Raw genomic sequence first — 24,727 nt, forward strand, 5'->3', positions numbered from 1 at the left:
AGAGAACTGTTTGATTCCAGCTGTGAACATCAAACCAAACTCTACTCACAAAACTGAATCATACTGAACATTCAGTTACAGCATCTCACCTCTACAAACATGGAACAACTCACTGTTATTTTGTTCTTCTCAGTTCTCATAGGTATGTATGTAATAAATGGACAGTGTGTTGTGATTTTGAAAATAAAGAGTATTTCAGTTTAGACAGCAGCTGTCATTATAACATTAAATATGTTGGATGTAGATTTATGTTTGTTCAATGTATAGATTCAATGACATGTGACTTTGAATCATTTCTTTGGCTTCATCTTTTTTAGGTGTCAGCTGTGAAGAACTCACTCCAGTCAAGATTGAAGAGCACAGTTTAGAAGACAGCACCGTCACTCTGTCATACAGTTACTCCAAACAAGCTGTTGGCAGTGATTATTTCTTCTGGTATCGACAATATCCAGGAAAACAACCACAGTTCATCATCTCTCACACAGGAACAGGACGACTTATATCAGATCCAGTCTCTGGACTGTCTGTTACAGTGAGGGAGGATAAAAAACATCTGGATCTACAGATCTCCTCTGCTGCACTGACTGACTCTGCTGTGTACTACTGTGCTGTGAGGCCCACAGTGACAGGAAACACCACAACTCTGTACAAAAACCTCTGGAGAGAAACATGTATTTGGGTGCGGTTATATGTATCAAAGTACAAAGAAATATGAAATAATGCCAAAGTCAGCTAGCTAATTGACGAGGTAAGTAAGACGTTTTTAGTAATGTCATTGTTTAAGCGTTATTTTTTATATCCCGAAGATATGCACCTGTGTTAGGAGCTATTTTTTTTATTCTACTCCGGAGTAGGCGAATGTAATTTGTAGCTTGCAGTTTGCACTGCTACTGCTAGTTAGCCTTATTTTACCATAAAATGCTAGAAACAGCAATGAATAAGTGTTTTCACTTCAATCCCTCTGAATGTTTGCCATTTCTTTACAGTCGGATATCGGTATGGCTGCTGAAGAGAGGCCGGTCGGGGGTCCGAGGCCATTGCTTCAGCCATTTGGCATCATTCTCCCTGTGCTGCCTTGATGCAGATGTTTTGCGGGTCCACAGGAACTTTAGGGAGGACATCACTCTACTTGACATGCCGCTTTGCTGCATACAGAAGCTTTATATATTGGAAACCGGTTGGTAATTCCCAGCTGCTCTGTGTGGAGGATCAGGGATAAGTGGCCTGATCCCTATGTTCAGTATACTGGATATATTCTTGGCCACTAGCAAAACTTCTTTTACATGTGGCTACATGCACACTACTACTGCTACTCCTCACACTGTGGGGGGGGTGAATTTTTTTATAACTCATCGGATTTTATTCTATTAAGGAAAACGACTATGCCCATATTTGGTTGTGTCAGATTTGATTGACAGCTCTGCACGGTCAGCTGGTCAGGAGGCTAACAGCTTGATCCGTCTGATTTCTCCTCTTTCTTACATCGTTTGGAGAGTTTGTTTAACACATATCTGACAACATACACGGCTTGCTGTGCGGTTAACAGACCATCCAACAAGTTGATGCTTCAGTTTTTTTCGGTAAGTGATATAGTAGTGTTATATTTACTGTATACTCGTGTTTATATTTACGGACCTAGCTTGTTCAGCGTTAGCTTGTAAACCAGTCGGCTAACTGTGTAGCTCATTATTTACGGTCAATGGTTTAGAGATGTTTGTTGTTAAGATGTTGTTGTTGAAAATAGTGAGTTTGTGTGATGTTAGAAGCTAAAGGTTCACCTCGGTGGTTAACCACAGACTGTAAATATGGTTATCTGATGTTATGATGAATGTTATACTCCACGTAAATGTGGACATTAAAAAACAAACTTTGTGTAGTAATTATCCGTCAGTAACATAAACTGAACTGAACCTAATGTGCTGTGTAGGTTATAGAGGATGACATTAATGTTACATGGTTGATGTGCTGTCTTAAGATTTGAGCAAACTGTTAACAAATTTAAAAAAACGTCACTTTGTAAGAGCATCTGTAACCATTAAGAACTATATTAATAACCATATTAATTTTCACTGAACTCATACACAGAATATAGCTGTAGAAATATAAAATATAAATAACATATGGAATGAAAATAAGATTTAAAGCACATAGATATAAAGTATAAGAAATAGTTTGAAGAATACAGTCATGTACTGAGCTCATGTTAATAATAAATGAGTTACTGTATGTTTTGTACTAAAGCACAGAGAGTTGGGACCTGTTAATGATTTAAATAATTCAGGTTATATTTGTTTCATGTAGATGAAGTACTATTCACAATAAACTGCTGAATTTTTCCTCACACAAAATCTGAGACCATTTGATGTGGAATATCATTGTGTGAGTGAGAGAGCTGAAAACAGCATGATTACAATAATGTTTATCTTCTTAACTTTGAATAGATGTTGATTACCTGAATACTGGACCTTTGTTGTCTGGGTAGTACACTGTTGAATTTATAAATGTGCTCTTACACACACATGAATACAGAAAAATAGATGAGAACAAAAAAATGATTTAATGAATAACTGATATTTTCTCTCTTTCTTTGTCATCCTGAAGACCCCTCACTAAAAGTCCATGTTCTCCTGGATCCATGTCACATGCTCGAGCTTCTTCTGAATGACTTTTCAACAGTTGAAGTTCTGCTGAGAGAAGATGGCCAGCAGATAAGACAGCAGTACATGAAGGAGCTCCACAAGCTTCAGGAGGAGGAGGAGGGTTTGCACCTTGGAAGACTGTATTCATGCTGTTCAAATAAAAATAGATCTCCTCCAAACAACTTGCAATCAAACCATTTTCTTCCCATTTTAAAACCCTTTGTCCAGTTTAGATGGGAGAAGTTGATATTATGTGATATTGATCTGGGAAGACTACATTTCTAAATCATTTTTAACTGTGCTTTTATTCACAAGTTATTGATCTTATTTACTCTCCATGTATCTTGATTTAAGAATGGGGCTGTGTTTGAGGGCACATTTTTGCAATGACTCTGTTCCATCCCACTTTCAGAAATGAACTGCATTAGTATTTATCAAAAGAATAAGAAGTTGTGTAAAAGTAGACTTCCTTCCCTAAGCTATTGAGTTGAGCATTAATCTGAAATGTATACTCATAAGTAGACATAAAGGAGTGAACTTATATAGAAATATTTATTTAATCTGAAAAACAACATTAAAAAAAGTCTGTTTTTACAGCAGAGATGAACATGTTTACAGCTTGGTACAAAACAAACAAATAGGTGTGATTAGCTCATGTCTGGATGGACACACACTGTACGGGGGGGGGGGGTGAATGTTTTGATGACTCATCAGTTTTGATTTGATGAAGGATAAGAGTTATTCACAATAAGGCGTGTAGCTGACCTGATTGACAGGTGGGCGCGGTGTAACGGTTTGTCAGGAGGTTTAAAACCCGCCTCAGCTCTCAGCCTGTGGGTGTCATCACTCAGGCCATCCGGGGGAGACCTCCCTCACAGCGAGCTGTTGAAGAGAAGCAACTGAAGTCCACCCCAGAAGAACCAACAAATACAGATGTTGTTGAGGCTCAGGTTTCTTCCTCTGTCTCTGCAGCTCTCTGGGCACCTCGACGGACCAGTCACCAATAATCCACACTGTGTCTATAGGAGAAATACAAAGGTGTTCAATTAATGCCTCAGACAACATGTACAGTTAACTACATGTGACAGCTCAGGCTGTTTTTTTGTTATGAGCCACATCTGCAGGAATAATATTGAACAAGGTAGCTGCAACTCATAATAATAGATGCCAGTCTTAAACACTATTTTTTCTAATACTTAAAGTTTTTGGTGTGAAGCTGACAGTGTCCACAGACTCCATGACTTCACAGGTTCAATAGAAAACAAATGTCTTATAATAAATACTAAATAATTATTTTTCAGTTGTCATGTTCACCTCATCGCTGTTGACATCAGTAAATATAAAACACAGACATTCCTCTTTTTGTCAGAACAGTAACATGAACTGTATGCTTTGTAATATTGATTTCTTCTGGATGTCTCATTTATTTACAGTTTATGGATAAAACTTTGTTAATGTATTTCTCTGCTAACACTGACAAAGTCTAACTTCTCTAACAAATAACTAATAACCATAGTTGTATATTTAACAAAGTGTAGTTTTAAGACTTTAATTAAATATTTGTGTTGAATATAATTAGTTTTAACTGTGTTGTAGAAAAGTTAAATGATAAACTTACTGTTTATAGAGTTTTCTCAGGATGAGCAGGAATAGTTGATGATAGCAGCCTAGCTGTTAGCGATGCTGTGAAGTGGACTGCTGACGTCGAGCTGAATGGGCGGAGTTAAGTCCCGCCGGTCCCGCCTTACTGCTGTTGCTAGGTTGATCCGAAGTTAGGTTGAGACTGCAAATCCAATATGGATGCGGCCGTCGATTGGACTCATTTTCTGCCTATGTAACAGACGGGTCAGGGTTCGTCCAGTAATATTTACAGTCTATGGTGAAAACACATAAGTAAGCCACAGTTTTCTTGCTTATAATTACATGACAGTGAGCTGTTAATATTTACAAAGCAGAAGCATGTATGCATATTTTTGACATGTCTACACAGACAAGTATAGTCATTACAGCATGTGACTATCATACTGTAATTGAGTTCAATTTTTGGGGGGACAAAGATTAAAAACATTCGAAGCAGTCTTCTAAAAATAAAAGATCATCATTTACAGATACAGACTAAATAAGCCAACCAATTTACAGAAAAAAACAATTAAAAAGCTGTTGATAAGTATTTATTTATTGCAATAATGCTCTGAACATTTACACAAAAAATGCTAAATGTGTTCGTACAAAAAATAGACCATGCTGATATTATTGAACTTAGCAGCCTGTGATAAAACAGCACGATTGGTGCAAAATGGATATTTGTTTGACAAAGTCCATAAAGTCATAGTGCATTAAAAAAAAAGGTGCGTTTGAAGTGATTGGTTCGAGGGTCGTAGAAAAAGGCACTTTTGTTTTGATGCGGGGAGCAAATTGCTGGTTTTACCACAGCATGCGGTCCTCCTATATTACAGCAGCTGTACTTGTAGCCAGAAACTGCAGATGAATGTTCGTACAAAAGGAGGCCATGTGCTTTCACAGCAGCTCTTGTTGTCTGGCTGTGCTGGATCTGCAAATGGGGACCAAAAATATCAAATTGTAAGTAAATGATTATAAATTTAATTCAAATATTCACATCTAATACTCTTCAGTTAGTCACATTTTTATGAATTACATACCAAGACCTTGTCTGAGTTGTTTCTCAGCAAGTTCTGCAGTGGGTGGGGGGGAATGGGTGCCAATGGTCCAAGCTTCCGAGGGTCGTCTGGACGCTGTTCATGTACATGTTTATGTTTCTGATTCTCAGGCAAGTTAACTAGAATCCTAAATATTCATTTATTGAATCATTAAACAATAAATATCTTCTTTCTGTTCTCTTATCAGAGTGTAAAGGAGAAGACAGAGTGATCCAGCCAACAGAAGATGTCTTTGCTTCTGAAGGAGACACAGTCACACTTGATTGTACATTTGAGACCACTAGAACAAGCCCCACTCTGTTCTGGTATCGACAGAAATGTAATGATTTTCCGAGATACATGTTGAAATCTTACTCAGACAACGCAGAAAAGGCTTCTGAGTTCCAGACAGACAGATTTAATGCTGCAATCAACGGGACATCAATTCCTCTGAAGATCCAGAAGCTTCAGCTGACTGACTCTGTTGTGTACTACTGTGCTCTGAAGCCCACAGTGACAGGAAACACCACAACTCTGTACAAAAACCTCTGGAGAGAAGATAACACAATACTCCACAACATCCACTAGAGGGAGTCACACACTGATGAACTTTAGTTGTATGTGTTGATACAGGTTAGATTATTTTCCCTCATGATACAGTTGTGATAAAACTCTTCAGAAATGAAAATGATTTGATATGAGTCTCCTCCTACTGACTGCAGAGGAGCCTTATGACAGAGAACTGGGTCTTTGTAATATAACAATGAGTAAGGTCTTTAACCTGCTCTTTTGTAAAGTGTCTTCAGATAACATTTGTTATGAATTGGTGCTATACAAATAAAGATTGATTGATTGAGTTCAAGTTCTAAATAAGGTGTTCCTCTGGCCCCGCCCACTGAGGCAAACCAATGAGATTGTCTGTATCTCCAGAGCAGAAAAGTTTGAGGAAGTCAAATTAAAATCATGTCAAAGTAGAAGAGAACATCTGTGCAGCACAGAGGCTGTTTAGTTTAGAAGAACATTACTCATCTGCTGTCTGTTTGTCTTCAACAACTCCAAAGACATGCTGCTTTACCTCTTTTTACTTTGCTCTCACTTTATAGGTGAGTGTTACAACACACATCAAACTCTAATTTCACCTGCTGTTTAGACCAGATATCTGAACAACTATTTCAAAGTAGATGTTTATCTGTGGGAGCTACAAATTCCACTGATAGAAAAAGACTTTTGTTTTCTTCATGAATCTCAAAATGATCAAAGATGACTGATGAAGTAGAGGACTGATTTTCAGTCTCTTGATGTCTGAATCTCTTGCAGACTAACAGACATGTATAATACTTATTTTGCAGCCCTGGGCTCCATGAACAGCATAAACCCAGAAACAACTGAAGAAAAGGTTGAAGAGGGAGGAAACATCAACCTGACCTGTACATATGATGGTGTTATTGACAACATCCAGTGGTACAGACAAAACCAGAGATCCAGACCAGAGTTCCTGCTCTACATCACAGAGGGAGGATCGATTCATCCAACAGATTCTGATTTCTCAGTTTACATTAACAAAACGGAAAAAAGAGTAAATCTGGAGATCTCCTCTGCTGCACTGACTGACTCTGCTGTGTACTACTGTGCTCTGCAGCCACAGTGACAGGAAACACCACAACTCTGTACAAAAACCTCTGGAGAGAAGACAACACAATACTCCACAACATCCACTAGAGGGTATGTATGTAAAGGAAAATGTGGGTGTTTAGGGAAACACATGTTTAAAGGAGTTGAATTTCAATAACATACAATTCTGTATAATTTCTCTTTCTTTTTAGATTTCAGTTATGAGGAGCTCACTCCAGTTAGAAGGCAGCACTGTTACTCTGTCATACAGTTACTCTGAACTGTCAACTGGTGATTATTTCTTCTGGTATCGACAAAAACGTCTGGAGAGAAGACAAGACAATACTCCACAACATCCACTAGAGGGAGTCACACACTGACAAACTTGATATGTCATGATGAAAGTTTGATGTTTCTCAATTCAGAAATGTTCTTCTCTCTTCTCTTCTCTCTTTTCTTTTGTTCTTCGGAGGCTGACATTTCTTGAGGTGTTCCACAGGGTTCATTCCTGGGTCCTCTCAGTTTTTAATTACAGGCTGACCATGATATTGTTAAAATAATTTGATCAGGTTTCCTTTGTGTTGGTTAAAGAGCCCATATTATGCTCTTTTTGGGGTTCATATATTTAATCTATGTACCTACTAAAGTATGTTCACAATAGCTAAAGTTCTGTACTGCCGCTCCATGCACCGGCTCCCTTCTGACTCTCTAAGGCTCTGAAGTGCCCACGTTCAGAGTCCCCACGTGTGTTAAGTCTGATCTGATTGGTCGGCCTGTTGGCTGAGCCGTAATTGGTCAGTCGCTCAGCACGGTTCTCGGAAATCAATTTCAATCAATCTATCAATTTTTATTTGTATAGCGTCAACTCATAACAAGTGTTATCTCGAGACACTTTACAAAAAGCAGGTAAAATACCTTACTCTTTGTCTTTTAACATTACAAAAGAGCAGGTAAAAAGACCTTACTCATTGTTATGTTACAAAAAGCAGGTAAAAGACCTTACTTATGCTATATTACAAAGACCCGGCCTATCCATCATGAGCACTTTAGCAAAGCAGCAAAAGTTACAGTGGTAAGAAAAAACTGCCTTATTAAAAGGCAGAAATCTTCGGCCGGATCCCCGGCTCATGACGAAACAGCCTTCACAGGCCTAGACTGCACCGGGCTTGGAAGGGGATAGGGGGAGAGATGGGATAAGATGCAGGAAGAGGGATAGGGAGCAAGGGGGTGGGGGGAGGCACGCCGCCCATCAACAATCCGGTGGGGAGGGGGGAGGGGGGGTTGTTCTGGCAGGCCGTCAACCAACGATCTCGAGGTGCCAGTTCCCCCGGTAGTTTAAGCCTATAGCAGCATAACTAAGAGCTGGTCTACACCAGCACCAGCCCTAACTATAACATTTATCAAAAAGGAAAGTTTTAAGTCTATTCTTAAAAATACAGACTGTGTCTGCCTCCCGGACCCTGGCTGGAAGACGATTCCAGAGGAGAGGAGCCCGATAACTGAAGGCTTTACCTCCCATAGTACACTTAGAGACTGTAGGTACCACTAGCAGGCCTGCATTCTGGGACCGTAATGTTCTTGAGGGGCAGTACGGCACTAGTAGCTCCTTAAGATAAGATGGTGCCTGGCCATTTAGAGCTTTGTAAGTGAGAAGAAGGATCTTGAATTCTATTCTAGACTGTATAGGGAGCCAGTGCAGAGAAGCCAACACAGGAGTAATGTGGTCCCTTTTCCTAGTTCTAGTCAGTACACGAGCTGCAGCGTTCTGGACCAGTTGAAGAGTCTTTAGAGATTTGCCAGAGCACCCTGATAAAAGAGAGTTACAATAAACCAATCTGGAGGTAACAAATGCATGAACTAGTTTTTCTGCATCATTTTGCGACAGGATATTCCTGATCTTGGCTATATTACGAAGGTGAAAATAGGCTGTTCTTGAAATTTGCCTGATGTGAGAGCTAAAGGACATATCTTGATCAAAAAGAACTCCTAGATTCCTAACAGTGGTGCTAGATGCCAGGCTGATGTCACTAAGGACAGTCACATCACTAGAAAAAGTCTCTCTGAGGTTTTTAGGGCCTAGCACAATAACTTCAGTCTTGTCTGAGTTAAGGAGCAAAACATTTCTGGTCATCCAGGTCCTAACGTCCTTAAGGCACGTTTCTAGCTTACATAACTGACTGGTGCCATCGGGCTTCATTGATACATAAAGCTGAGTATCATCTGCATAACAATGAAACTGTATGGAGTGTTTCCTCATAATATTTCCCAGAGGAAACATATATAATGTAAAGAGAATTGGTCCAAGCACTGAACCTTGTGGCACTCCATTGCTAACTTTGGTGTGCATAGAGGACTTATCATTAACATGTACAAACTGAGATCGGTCTGATAAGTAGGATTCAAACCAACTTCTAGCTACAGCACTATCAGATAAACTTCTAGAGAGCACATTTTTATTAAGCAGAGATAATTCTGGTAGGACAAAGTCGAAAGTAATAAGGAAATGGTCTGATAGTCACACTGGCAAAACATTTTCGAGGGGGGCTAGAACCAAGCGTTACATGCAGCTATTGCTGCAGCTAACAGGAGGACGTAGGAGTAGCCGCGTTTCCGTGGACTTTGAATTTTTGCAAATAGATGAACCTAAACATGCACAGGACACTTGGAAAACACACTAAAGAGCAGATAAAACCAGAAGAAGAAGAATATGGGCCCTTTAAGAGAAATGGATCTTGCAAAACTGTTCAAGACCTTCATAGAGTACTCACAAAAACCTGCTTGAAGTCCCTTTTATACACAATTGTAATATTTTTTATCTCCACTAGAGGCAACATTATCAAGGGGGAAGATCACCACAGCACTCTGTTCAAGCATTCATATGTAACAGCTGCTGTAAAGTGAACTATTCTCACACTTCTGGCTGAACATCAGATCAGGTCTCTTGTTGGTTCAAACCTTGTTGTAGAGATGGAACTTTGGCTGTGGATTATTCTGGCTGCTCTTCTATTTGGTGAGAAACTATAGCATCATACATTTTTTTTACTTCTCACTTGTTTGTGTGTCTGTTCTTAAGGCTATGTAAATTATTTAACCTCAATCCTTTTTTTCATCAATCAACAATTCATCTTTTATTTTCTGTTCTCTTCTCAGAGTGTAAAGGAGAAGACAGAGTGATCCAGCCAACAGAAGATGTCTTTGCTTCTGAAGGAGACACAGTCACACTTGGTTGTACATTTGAGACCACTGAACCATATCCAAATTTGTTCTGGTACAGACAAAAACTGGGTGATTTCCCAAAGTACATGTTGAGATGCTACTCAAAAGACGTATATAAAGCTCCTGAGTTCCAGACAGACAAATTTAATGCTGCAATCAACGGGACATCAGTTCCTCTGAAGATCCAGAAGCTTCAGCTGACTGACTCTGCTGTGTACTACTGTGCTCTGCAGCCCACAGTGACAGGAAACACCACAACTCTGTACAAAAACCTCTGGAGAGAAGACAACACAATACTCCACAACATCAACTAGAGGGAGTCACACACTGATAGACTTTAGTTGTATATGTTGATACAGTCTAGATTCTTTTCTCTCATGATACAGTTGTGATACAACTCTTCAGAAATGAAAATGATTTGATATGAGTCTCCTCCTACTGACTGCAGAGGAGCCTTATGACAGAGAACTGGGTCTTTGTAATATAACAATGAGTAAGGTCTTTAACCTGCTATTTTGTCAAGTGTCTTCAGATAACATTTGTTATGATTTGGTGCTGTACAAATAAAGATTGATTGAAAACTCTTTTAATCAAGCTGTGAACATCAGACCGAACAACTCAGCACCAACTCAAACTAGTTCTTCCTTTACAGCACCTCACCTCTGTAAATGTGGGAGAACTCACAATGGCCTCCAGTTAAAAACAAGTTCACATTCTAAATAAGGTGTTCCTCTGGCCCCGCCCACTGAGGCAAACCAATGAGATTGTCTGTATCTCCAGAGCAGAAAAGTCAAAGTAGAGGAGAACATCTGTGCAGCACAGAGGCTGTTTAGTTTAGAAGAACATTACTCATCTGCTGTCTGTTTGTCTTCAACAACTCCAAAGACATGCTGCTTTACCTCTTTTTTACTTTGCTCTCACTTTATAGGTGAGTGTTACAACACACATCAAACTCTAATTTCACCTGCTGTTTAGACCAGATATCTGAACAACTATTTCAAAGTAGATGTTTATCTGTGGGAGCTACAAATTCCACTGATAGAAAAAGACTTTTGTTTTCTTCATGAATCTCAAAATGATCAAAGATGACTGATGAAGTAGAGGACTGATTTTCTGAATCTCTTGCAGACTAACAGACATGTATAATACTTATTTTGCAGCCCTGGGCTCCATGAACAGCATAAACCCAGAAACAACTGAAGAAAAGGTTGAAGAGGGAGGAAACATCAACCTGACCTGTACATATGATGGTCGAATCCAGAACATCCAGTGGTACAGACAAAACCAGAGATCCAGACCAGAGTTCCTGCTCTACATCACAGAGGGAGGAACGATTCATCCAACAGATTCTGATTTCTCAGCTTACATTAACAAAACGGAGAAACGAGTAAATCTGGAGATCTCCTCTGCTGCACTGACTGACTCTGCTGTGTACTACTGTGCTCTGAAGCCCACAGTGACAGGAAACACCACAACTCTGTACAAAAACCTCTGGAGAGAAGACAACACAATACTCCACAACATCCACTAGAGGGAGTCACACACTGATAAACCTATGATTATTTCATTCATGATACAGTTGTGATAAAACCTTTAAGGAATTAGAGTAGTTTAAAGAGTCTCCTCCTCCTGACTGCAGAAGAGCCTGATGACAGATAACTCTTTAAATCAAGCTGTGAACATCAGACCAAACAGCTCACCAAACTTACTCATACTTGTTCTTCACTTACAGCGTCTCACCTCTACAAACATGGAACAACTCACTGTTATCTTCATTTTAACTCTCCTTGGTATGTTTGTGTTTAATAAGAAATCTAAATGACAAAGAAGCTTTTAAAGAATTTCAGATCCAGTATGAATTTTTGGATCAGCCACAGATCAATTTAACATTTCAAAAACACTTTCTAGAAAACAACACTTCTTTACTGATGACTGTTTCTAGTATTGTTTGTTTGAACACAAGATGTTTATTGTGTGATATCTTTAAACTACAGTATGTCTGATGTTGAAACATCATGTGTTTGTCTCCATCAGGTAACACCTTGGAGGATGATATTACTGCCAGCAGTGCTGAAGTGTTTTCATCAGAGGGTCACAGTGTTACTCTGTCCTGTAAATACTCAGTTAAAGCTGATAATCTCCAGTGGTATCAACAGGATCCTGGATCAGCTCCTCAGTTCCTTCTCCTGATCAGCGACACTTCAGATCCAACTGTAGTGACAGCAAAACCTCCACACCCTCGACTGACTGTTAAACTGAATGAGGAGAGAAACCGTGTGGATCTACAGATCTCCTCTGCTGCACTGACTGACTCTGCTGTGTACTACTGTGCTCTGCAGCCCACAGTGACAGGAAACACCACAACTCTGTACAAAAACCTCTGGAGAGAAGACAACACAATACTCCACAACATCCACTAGAGGGAGCATCAGACCGAAACAACTCGGCACCAACTCATACTAGTTCTTCCTTTACAGCACCTCACCTCTGTAAATGTGGGAGAACTCACAATGGCCTCCAGTTAACAACAAGTTAAAGTTTTAAATAAGGTGTTTCTCTGGCCACGCCCACTGAGACCAAGGGCCCGTTTCAGAAAGAAGGTTCAACAAACTCTAACTCTGAGCTCTGAGTTGATTTACCCTCAGGTGGGAAACTCTGAGTTTTGGGTTCCAGATCAGCTGATTTGAGTTAAATCAACTCTGAGTAGGTTCACTCAGTGTTCAGCGTGTGCACCACTACTATAAAAAGACAACATTAATGGAGCCATGGCAACAGGTGACAAAAAAGAGATCCTCTTACTTTAACCATCTGGAAATATAACCTTTCTACATCTTCATGCAGACACACTACAAATATAAACCAGTTTTAAGAAAGAAAGAAAAAGTAACACTGCTGCAGCAGCACAGGAGAGAAAGAAGTGGTGAAGGAGAAAACTGCTGCTCGCGTCAGCATGTAATGAAGTCTATTCATCTAATATTTAATCAGAATAATAGTTTTGCAGGTAAAAACCAGTGTAATGGTGTTTAAACTAACATTTATTGACATGAAGATTCAATTAAGCAGGAGAAAAGCAACTTTAAAGCAGCTCAAGATGAAATAGGCTATAAGAACAAACTAGGCTCATGGTGGGAGCCAACCTTATTTTATTCATATTTGACAAAGTAAACTTAGCCTAATTCATTTGAAAGTGCATTATCAAATGTTCTTTTTATACGCTATAGCCTTCCTAATATATAACATTAAAACAACCTGGATTTTTATTCAGACAAAGCGGTGAATCTTCACTAATATTCACGTGATACGGACTGAATGAAAGAATGAGGAAAACCCAGTTTCCCTCATGTCATGGTTAACTGACTCAGTGTTTGTTAAAAACCTGCTTACTGAAACAGGCCCCAGGATTAAAGTATTTCAGAATATCCAAACAGTACTTGACATAAATATACAATATCTGAACAGTACGTCTGATATGTTGCTTTTTCATATTAATTCTTTAGGGCAATTCATCGATAGTTTGGTATCAAATTTCTGAATAAATTATCCCTGTAAACATCTAGAAACACATGATTGATTACTGTGTACCACATGGTTCAACCCTGTGTCCTCATTTCTTCTTTATGTGTTGACTTTGATATTTTAAAAATGATTTGATCTATTTTCATTTGTGTAATAATAGTAAGAATGGATTATATATAAATTCATTAACATGTGCATCAGGTTCAGAACATTTTAAATGTGTTCCAGTATGCAGTTCAGAGACGCGTTCCAGGATGTCACTTCTAGAATTTCTGCACTACATTTTTACAATTCCTCCAGGGGGAGACATTATTGACCAGGTAATGAACTACTGTGTTCAAACATTATATTAATACCAGCTGCTGCTGTAAAGAGAACACTTCAACACAGTGAACATTGAACATCAGAGAGTTCCTCCTGTTGATTTAAACCTGGTTTTAGAAATGGAAATTTGGCTTTGGATTATTCTGGCTGCTCTTTTCTTTGGTAAGATATAAAGCACAACATGTCTTCAGTGTTTTTAAGTTCTGAGCAGGAATCTATGAACATTTGAATTATTTTGTTCTTGCAGTAAGACCGAACAACTGATATTTTCCACTGTCTCATCTTCTCAGTCTCTTGAACAATATTTAATCTAATGGCTTCATTTTCTTTACGTTTTACAGGACTAACAGCTGGAGACAAAATCTATCCTGCAGTCGATGAAGTCAGAGGAACAGAAGGAGAATCTGTCACACTCAGATGTAACTATGAGACAACATCAGAAGATGTTTTCCTCTACTGGTACAGACATCATTCTGACCTCCAGGCACCTCAGTTTATACTCTGGAAAGGAGCCAGATCAAATAGTGATGAATATATTCCAGATGAACGATATGAATCTCAAACATCACGCAGCTCAACTGAACTGACCATTAGAAAGCTAACCCCTGAAGACACAGCTCTCTACTACTGTGCTTTAGAAACACAGTGATACAAAGTGTAGAAGAGGCTGTACAAAAACCTGAACACAGATATCTGACTACTCTTCAAAGAGGAGGGAAGTGGGATTCAAACCACAGCTTCATGTCAGATGGATTCTGATGATTCCTGTTTGCTCAGAGTCTCTGTGGTTACAGCTGCTGATGAGACACTGAGGGAATTAAATACTCAGCTACTAACTACACATTTTGTATAGCACCAAATCATAACAAGTGTCATCTCAAGACACTTTACAAAAGAGCAGGTCGAGACCTTACTCAATGTTATATTAAGATAATCTGCATATTATCAAAGTGCCATCAAATAACTACTCAAAATGAATCACAAAGTAGATAATGCTTGAAAGTTAGGTAGCTAATGTAACTAGCCCGGACGCAAGCTAATCTTTCTGTGAAGTCAATTAGAACTAGCTAATACATGTTTCTCAGAGTTAAATATGTATTTGGGTGTGGTTATGTGTATCAAAGTACAAAGAAATATGAAATAATGCTAAAGCCACCTAGCTAATTGTTGTGGTTTTCTGTATTGGAGATATCACAAAAATGTAGCGTAGCATTAGTTCAGGCAGGCCACAGAGTCACGCTCTTCTATTATGCCAGAGATTTTGGTAACAGCTGATCTCAAGCAAACTTCATCAGCTGATTTGCTTCAAAGCATCCTATTGGCCAAATAGTACTTATGCTGCCTTATTATAACTGCTCTAGACTGCCTACTCTTTGCTGCTCCCTCTGCAAGCTACATTTACAAACCTCCTCCACCCCAGCTCCTCCTTTGATTCTGTTCTGACTTAATCAATGTCATGCTGTTGTCATTGATGCCTGCTCTGTTTGGGTGTGCTGCTTCTCTCCCTGCCTTAAGCTTTCCTTGTATGCACGGGGAGGCCAGGAATGCTTTTAATGCTTTTGTAATCCAGGTTATTTCTGTAGTTTCATATTTACAGATGTTCCTTAAACACATCATAGATTTATGCAAGTTACTTGAATGCACCACCTGCAGGCCAGTGGTACAACCTGAAGCATCGGCAGAATTACGTTTTTTCTCCGTGATTTCTACAGACTGTGAAGTAAAATAGACACATAAAAAGGAAGATGTTAGACATGAAGATGAATAAGATACGTTCATGAGCTGTTTCAAGAGTTAAAAAGCTTTTAGTGAAGCTGACAGTTTCGCCAGTTACAGTGTAGGAGAAGTTCACCGGCAGAAACTCAAAAGGTGTTCTCACCTTTAATGTGGATCTCCAGGCTGGTTTTTGTTTGAGGGACGATTCAACCACCGTCTGGGTCTTTGCTGCTTGAGGGTGCTGTCGTCTCATCTGGATGCTGATCTGCAGATAATGTGTTGTTCCAAAGGGTGGTAGGAAGCACAAGGATTTAACTGAAAGGACTTTTAATTTTATTTGCACTTCCTTTTTCCTGAGATCTCAGTATTTTTTTGTTTTGGGCCTAAAATTTAACATTAAAGGAACTCTCTTTTCATAACCGAAAAACAAAGTTGAAACAGACAAAGACTGAAACCTTAAAAGGGGATTTAATTCATTTTGTTAAAAAGGTGTTTTTTCCATCTTGTCTTTTTGTTTTGTTTAATTTAAGATATATGGAAGAGGTATTTTTTATTTTTAAGTGTATACATATTTCATATATGTGAACAGGAAAAGAACTGTAATCAAACCTCTTAAATACGTTTCTCTTTTATATCCATACATCAGTGTTGTGTGTGTTTGTGTGGACTGGAGGTCTTATTGCTCTTTATTGAGTCTGCTACTACCAATCTCCTTAAACAACCTAGTGAATCACAAGGTTTGAGTAACCTGAACAACTGAAACTCTAACATTCTGAAACTGTTCATTTAGAGATAATTTGATATTGATACTTAGAATATTTGATCTAGAGTATTCCGAATTGACAACCTATTTTAGGTTCAACCCCCCCCCCCCCCCCCCGGTTAGAGGAGTTACACTTTCCACATAAAGATGTGGACGGGCAGGGAGATCCCAGAACAACCGCTAAATATAAATAATTGCAATAAAGTTTTTTTGTCTTAAAAAAGTGGTCCTGACTGAACTCTAGTTCTGTACGATCATTTACTTAAACTGTTCTTAAGAGTTAATGAGTTTGAATATGGCCACCGGTGATGTCATCAGAATTCACAGCACCCTTCAATTATATTAAATACAGCCTAATGAAGTGATGTTGAGGAAGGACGTTTTCATCTTGTCCTAACAACTTTAAAACCAATGAATGTGTACGAAACCCCAAAGGATTTTGGTATGTGAACTTCCATTTAAAAAATCAGCATGGTTTGTCCGTTAATGACCCCTTCAAGATGATACTCTAGATGTTAAATGTGGTATGGTGGTTGGTGCTGGGTTGATTTCATGTGCATCTTTTTCAGAATCCTCTCCTGCGATGGTGTTTTTGTCACAACCCTTTAAAAGTGACATATCCTGATAGATCAGACCTAGACCTCTACATCCAAGCAATCCAAGCCACCCCACAGCATCAACTGGAACATTTGTGTCCCCTGTCATGTATTAACAGATGAATCTTTATAGAGTCCACTCAGATCAACAAACCAACCAACCTGTAATAGTGGCTATGCATCCCTGGAAGAAGACCTTCTCCAGATCCACAACGGACCTCAACCAGGAGCGACAGGATGACACACAGATTTAACGGTACTGTGTCTGTATGTGCTGGCAGAGGAAAGAAGACTGCTTGGAAACTTGGAAGTCTCTCCCAGAGGTGAAGGATGGACGGTGGGTCTGGGACACACTTCTGCATATTTGCATCATAGTTGTAGGTTGATGCATTATGTAAGCATACAGAACCAGCAGGCTCACTGCAGAAGAACTGATCTGATCTATTTAACGTTTCTCCTCCACTTGAGGGCGACATTATCAGGTAGGAAGTTCATCACCTCTGCACTGAGTTCAACCTTTCTGTCAATACAAACTGCTGCAAGGAAGAGAACTTTTCTCACTCTGCATGTTGAACATCAGAGAGTTCCTCCTGTTGGTTTAAACCTTGTTGTAGAGATGGGACTTTGGCTGTGGATTATTCTGGCTGCTCTTTTATTAGGTGAGAGACAAAGAACATATTCAGATTACTCTGTACATGCTTATGTTTCTGATTCTCAGGCAAGTTAACTAGAATCCTAAATATTCATTTATAGAATCATTAAACAATAAATATCTTCTTTCTGTTCTCTTCTCAGAGTGTAAAGGAGAAGACAGAGTGATCCAGCCAACAGAAGATGTCTTTGCTTCTGAAGGAGACACAGTCACACTTGATTGTACATTTGAGACCACTAGAACAAGCCCCACTCTGTTCTGGTATCGACAAAAATGTAATCATTTTCCGAGATACATGTTGAAATCTTACTCAGACAATGCAGAAAAAGCTTCTGAGTTCCAGACAGACAGATTTAATGCTGCAATCAACGGGACATCAGTTCCTCTGAAGATCCAGAAGCTTCAGCTGACTGACTCTGCTGTGTACTACTGTGCTGTGAGGCCCACAGTGACAGGAAACACCACAACTCTGTACAAAAACCTCTGGAGAGAAGACAACACAATACTCCACAACTAGAGGAAGTAACACGCTGATAAACTTTTATTAGATGTGTTGATACTGGATTATTTTTTTTAATGCTGATAGAAACTAAGTTGTTTTCATTAAAAACAAAACTGTTGTGAATGAGGTGCATTGTGATTTTATTTCCATGAACAATACCTCATCATATTTGTGTGTTACAACAAATCCTCTGTTACCTATCAGAGTGTAAGTTTACCTAAATGGATCAGTCAGATCAGGAGCTCTCTGCTGGGTTCTCTCTTCATAATCAGACCCACTGATTGACAAACAATTGTACCGTAAACTAAAGATCTGATTAAAATATGAAATATCTTCAAAGTAGGTCTTGTTTTTCATCATATTTACTCTGGTGTTTAATTTCACCATTGTTGACTTGTATCATTTAAATAAAGTAACTCAGATAACTGCCAGCATTACAGATTCTGGTGTTGATTTCTTTTGTCTTGATCTTTATTAAAGAAGTTTCTATTTTTTTCTTTGTGGGCTGCAATCTCTTGAGGTGTTCCACAGGGTTCATTCCCGGGTCCTCTCAGTTTTTAATTATATGCTGGCAGCGATATTGGTAAAATGATTTAATGAGGTTTCCTTTGTGTTTGTTAAGATTAGTGGATTTTGTAAATATGTACAAGGCCTCCACAGAGTCTGAAAAAACACATGCTGGAAGTACCTTTAACACAATTGTAATATTTTTTATCTCCACTAGAGGAAACATAATCAAGGGGGAAGATCACCTAAGCACTCTGTTTAAGCATCGATGTGTAACAGCTGCTGTAAAGTGAACTATTCTCACACTTCATTCTGTACATCAGCTCGGGTCTCCTGTTGGTTTAAACCTTGTTGTAGAGATGGAACTTTGGCTGTGGATTATTCTGGCTGCTCTTTTCTTTGGTGAGAGTCAAAGCATGTTATTCTAATTATTCTGTACATGTTTGTGTGTCAGATTATTTTGCTATAAAAATCATTTAACCTTTTTTAATCTAGTAAGTATTTTTGTCAACAATTAATTTCTCCCTCCTCATGTTCTATTTTTCTCAGAGTGTAAAGGAGAAGACAGAGTGATCCAGCCAACAGAAGATGTATTTGCTTCCGGACGAGACACAGTCACACTTGATTGTACATTTGAGACCACTGACACAAATCCCTTTTTGTTCTGGTACAGACAAGAAGCAGGGGACTTTCCAAAATACATGTTGAGATGCTACTCAAACAAAGCAGAAAATGCTCCTGGGATCTCGGAAGACAGATTTAAAGCTGCAATCAACGGGAAATCTGTTCCCCTGAAGATCCAGAAGCTTCAGCTGACTGACTCTGCTGTGTACTACTGTGCTCTGCAGCCCACAGTGACAGGAAACACCACAACTCTGTACAAAAACCTCTGGAGAGAAGACAACACAATACTCCACAACATCCACTAGAGGGAGTCACACACTGATAAACTTCTATGGTATGTCATGATGAAGGCTTGATGTTTCTCAATTCAGAAATGAAACTAGTTCAACAGATGAGTCTCCTCCCAATGACTGCAGAGGTGTTTGATGACAGAGAACTGTTTGATTCCAGCTGTGAACATCAGACCAAACTCTACTCACAAAACTGAATCATACTGAACATTCAGTTACAGCATCTCACCTCTACAAACATGGAACAACTCATTGTTATTTTGTTCTTCTCAGCTCTCATAGGTATGTATGTAATAAATGGACAGTGTGTTGTGATTTTGAAAATAAAGAGTATTTCAGTTTGGACAACAGTCGTTATTATCACATTAAATATGTTAGATGTAAAGTGCTGTAGTGATGCTGTAAAGATGCAGTAATTCACAAATTTCCCCCATGGGGGATCAATAAAGTTTATCTTTATCTTTATCTTTATCTTTATCTTTATGTTTGTTCAATATTTAGATTTAATGACATGACTTTGAATTATATCTACATCATTTTTAGGTATCAGCTGTGAAGAACTCACTCCAATGAAGAATGAAGAGCACAGTTTAGAAGACAGCACCGTCACTCTGTCATACAGTTACTCCAAACAAGCTGTTGGCAGTGATTCTTTCTTCTGGTATCAACAATATACAGGAACACCACCGCAGTTGATAATTTCTCATTCAGGAACAGGACGACTTATATCAGGTCCAGTCTCTGGACTGTCTGTTTCAGTGAGGGAGGATAAAAAACATCTGGATCTACAGATCTCCTCTGCTGCACTGACTGACTCTGCTGTGTACTACTGTGCTCTGAGGCCCACAGTGACAGGAAACACCACAACTCTGTACAAAAACCTCTGGAGAGAAGACAACACAATACTCCACAACATCCACTAGAGGGAGTCACACGCTGTTAAACTACGATGGTATGTAATGATACAGACCAGATCATCTGAACACTTATTAAAACTGAAGACATGATATAGGAGGGATGCATGCTTTAATGTGGGGTTGTACCAGTCCCTCAAAGCATTTCATAATCACCGGGGTGAAAGCAACCAGACGGTAATTGTTCATGCTGGTGATGGCTGAGGTTTTGGGTACGGGGATTATGGTTGCGGTTTTCAGACAGATGGGGACAGTGGCTTGCTGTAGTGACAGGTTGAAGATGTGTTTGAATACTGTAGTGAACTGGTCAGCACACGCCTTCAGTACTCGTCCTGAAACGCCTTCAGGCCCGGCTGCTTTGTTGCAGTTGATGTTGAGTAGTGCTCTCTTTACCTCATATGTCTGGAGAGTGAGTGGCTGGTCACTCTCAGGAAAGCTGGTTATGGCATCTGGATCTGGTCATGTTTACCTCAACTAGACAGCATCAACCTCCACTAGAGGGCGACATTATCTAGTAGGTGGTACAAAACCCAGATACTGAGCTCAACCTGTCTTTGAATAATAATTTCTGCTGAGAAGAGAACAAACGTCACTCTGAATGTTGAACATCAGAGAGTTCCTCCTGTTGGTTTAAACCTTGTTGTAGAGATGGAACTTTGGCTGTGGATTATTCTGGCTGTTTGTTTGTTTGGTGAGAGGCTGAGCAAATCTTATTTTTAATGTCTCTAAAATGTTTGTGTTTGATCCTCTGACTAGGTAACTCCTTCATAATAAATATTTTTATTCAATCAACAATTAATCTCTTCCTCTTTCTGTTCCCTTCTCAGAGTGTAAAGGAGAAGACAGAGTGATCCAGCCAACAGAAGATGTATTTACTTCTGAAGGAGACACAGTCACACTTGATTTTAAATTTGAGACTTCAACGACCCCCTATTTGTTCTGGTACAGACAAGAAATGGGTGAAATCCCAAGGTACCTTTGGAGAGGCAATGCAGGCTTTTCAGAAAATGCTCCTGGGATCTCAGGAGATAGATTTAAAGCTACAATAAACGGGACATCAATTCCTCTGAAGATCCAGAAGCTTCAGCTGACTGACTCTGCTGTGTACTACTGTGCTCTGAGGCCCACAGTGACAGGAAACACCACAACTCTGTACAGAAACCTCTGGAGAGAAGACAACACAATACTCCACAACTAGAGGAAGTAACACGCTGATAAACTTTTATTAGATGTGTTGATACTGGATTATTTTTTTTAATGCTGATAGAAACTAAGTTGTTTTCATTAAAAACAAAACTGTTGTGAATGAGGTGCATTGTGATTTTATTTCCATGAACAATACCTCATCATATTTGTGTGTTACAACAAATCCTCTGTTACCTATCAGAGTGTAAGTTTACCTAAATGGATCAGTCAGATCAGGAGCTCTCTGCTGGGTTCTCTCTTCATAATCAGACCCACTGATTGACAAACAATTGTACCGTAAACTAAAGATCTGATTAAAATATGAAATATCTTCAAAGTAGGTCTTGTTTTTCATCATATTTACTCTGGTGTTTAATTTCACCATTGTTGACTTGTATCATTTAAATAAAGTAAGCCAGATAACTGCCAGCATCACAGATTCTGGTGTTGATTTCTTTTGTCTTGATCTTTATTAAAGAAGTTTCTATTTTGTTCTTTGTGGGCTGCGATCTCTTGAGGTGTTCCACAGGGTTCATTCCCGGGTCCTCTCAGTTTTTAATTATATGCTGGCAGTGATATTGGTAAAATGATTTAATGAGGTTTCCTTTGTGTTTGTTAAGATTAGTGGATTTTGTAAATATGTACAAGGCCTCCACAGAGTCTGGAAAAACACATTCTGGAAGTACCTTTAACACAATTGTAATATTTTTTATCTCCACTAGAGGAAACATTATCAAGGGGGAAGATCACCTAAGCACTCTGTTTAAGCATCGATATGTAACAGCTGCTGTAAAGTGAACTATTCTCACACTTCATTCTGTACATCAGCTCGGGTCTCCTGTTGGTTCAAACCTTGTTGTAGAGATGGAACTTTGGCTGTGGATTATTCTGGCTGCTCTTTTCTTTGGTGAGAGTCAAAGCATGTTATTCTAATTATTCTGTACATGTTTGTGTGTCAGATTATTGTGCTACAAAAATCATTTAACCTTTTTTAATCTCGTAAGTATTTTTGTCAACAATTAATTTCTCCCTCCTCATGTTCTATTTTTCTCAGAGTGTAAAGGAGAGGACAGAGTGATCCAGCCAACAGAAGATGTCTTTGCTTCTGAAGGAGACACAGTCACACTTGATTGTAAATTTGAGACAATTGACACAACCCCCTCTTTGTTCTGGTACAGACAAGAAATGGGTGATTTCCCAAAGTACATGTGGAAAGGCTCTGGAGGATTTTCAGAAAATGCTCCTGGGATCTCAATAGAAAGATATAAAGCTGCAATCAATGGGACATCAGTTCCTCTGACGATCCAGAAGCTTCAGCTGACTGACTCTGCTGTGTACTACTGTGCTGTGAAGCCCACAGTGACAGGAAACACCACAACTCTGTACAAAAACCTCTGGAGAGAAGACAACACAATACTCCACAACATCCACTAGAGGGAACATCAGACCGAACAACTCAGCACCAACTCAAACTAGTTCTTCCTTTACAGCACCTCACCTCTGTAAATGTGGGAGAACTCACAATGGCCTCCAGTTAAAAACAAGTTCAAGTTCTAAATAAGGTGTTCCTCTGGCCCCGCCCACTGAGGCAAACCAATGAGATTGTCTGTATCTCCAGAGCAGAAAAGTTTGAGGAAGTCAAATTAAAACCATGTCAAAGTAGAGGAGAACATCTGTGCAGCACAGAGGCTGTTTAGTTTAGAAGAACATTACTCATCTGCTGTCTGTTTGTCTTCAACAACTCCAAAGACATGCTGCTTTACCTCTTTTTACTTTGCTCTCACTTTATAGGTGAGTGTTACAACACACATCAAACTCTAATTTCACCTGCTGTTTAGACCAGATATCTGAACAACTATTTCAAAGTAGATGTTTATCTGTGGGAGCTACAAATTCCACTGATAGAAAAAGACTTTTGTTTTCTTTCTCAAAATCAGAATCTCAAAATGATCAAAGATGACTGATGAAGTAGAGGACTGATTTTCAGTCTCTTGATGTCTGAATCTCTTGCAGACTAACAGACATGTATAATACTTATTTTGCAGCCCTGGGCTCCATGAACAGCATAAACCCAGAAACAACTGAAGAAAAGGTTGAAGAGGGAGGAAACATCAACCTGACCTGTACATATGATGGTCGAATCCAGAACATCCAGTGGTACAGACAAAACCAGAGATCCAGACCAGAGTTCCTGCTCTACATCACAGAGGGAGGATCGATTCATCCAACAGATTCTGATTTCTCAGCTTACATTAACAAAACGGAGAAACGAGTAAATCTGGAGATCTCCTCTGCTGCACTGACTGACTCTGCTGTGTACTACTGTGCTCTGCAGCCCACAGTGACAGGAAACACCACAACTCTGTACAAAAACCTCTGGAGAGAAGACAACACAATACTCCACAACATCCACTAGAGGGAGTCACACACTGATAAACTTCTATGGTATGTAATGATGAAGGCTTGATGTTTCTCAATTCAGAAATGAAACTAGTTCAACAGATGAGTCTCCTCCCAATGACTGCAGAGGTGTTTGATGACAGAGAACTGTTTGATTCCAGCTGTGAACATCAGACCAAACTCTACTCACAAAACTGAATCATACTGAACATTCAGTTACAGCATCTCACCTCTACAAACATGGAACAACTCACTGTTATTTTGTTCTTCTCAGCTCTCATAGGTATGTATGTAAAGGAAAATGTGGGTGTTTAGGGAAATAATATGTATCTACATTTTAAAAGAAGTTGAATTAAAACAATAGATTTTTGAGGTGTGATGGATTGTGTTGCATTAAGAGTTGAATTTCAATAACATATTATTTTGTATAATTTCTCTTTCTTTTTAGATTTCAGCTATGAAGAGCTCACTCCAGTTAAAAATGACGAGTACAGTTTAGAAGGCAGCACTGTTACTCTGTCATACAGTTACCCTGAACTGTTAACTAATGATTATTTCTTCTGGTATCGACAACATCCAGGAAAACAACCACAGTTCATCATCTCTCACTCATCA

General features: G+C 39.1%; 2 long non-coding RNA genes across 2 annotated transcripts; one reads left to right on the forward strand and one right to left on the reverse strand.

The window, feature by feature from the left end:
• The first annotated feature begins 532 nt into the window (after positions 1 to 532).
• Positions 533 to 3,152, forward strand: LOC136178959 (uncharacterized). The gene is made up of 3 exons (XR_010666273.1): positions 533 to 748; positions 987 to 1,580; positions 2,602 to 3,152. It is a non-coding gene; the product is annotated as an uncharacterized lncRNA (long non-coding RNA).
• A 23-nt stretch (positions 3,153 to 3,175) lies between these two features.
• On the reverse strand, positions 3,176 to 5,928 carry LOC114918184 (uncharacterized). The gene is made up of 3 exons (XR_010666272.1): positions 5,300 to 5,928; positions 4,258 to 5,190; positions 3,176 to 3,658 (listed from the first exon to the last, which is right to left on the reverse strand). It is a non-coding gene; the product is annotated as an uncharacterized lncRNA (long non-coding RNA).
• Between the last annotated feature and the right edge of the window lie 18,799 nt (positions 5,929 to 24,727).

The sequence above is a fragment of the Labrus bergylta genome, chromosome 4 (assembly GCF_963930695.1).
Source record: "Labrus bergylta chromosome 4, fLabBer1.1, whole genome shotgun sequence".
In the NCBI taxonomy this organism is placed as follows: domain Eukaryota; kingdom Metazoa; phylum Chordata; class Actinopteri; order Labriformes; family Labridae; genus Labrus; species Labrus bergylta.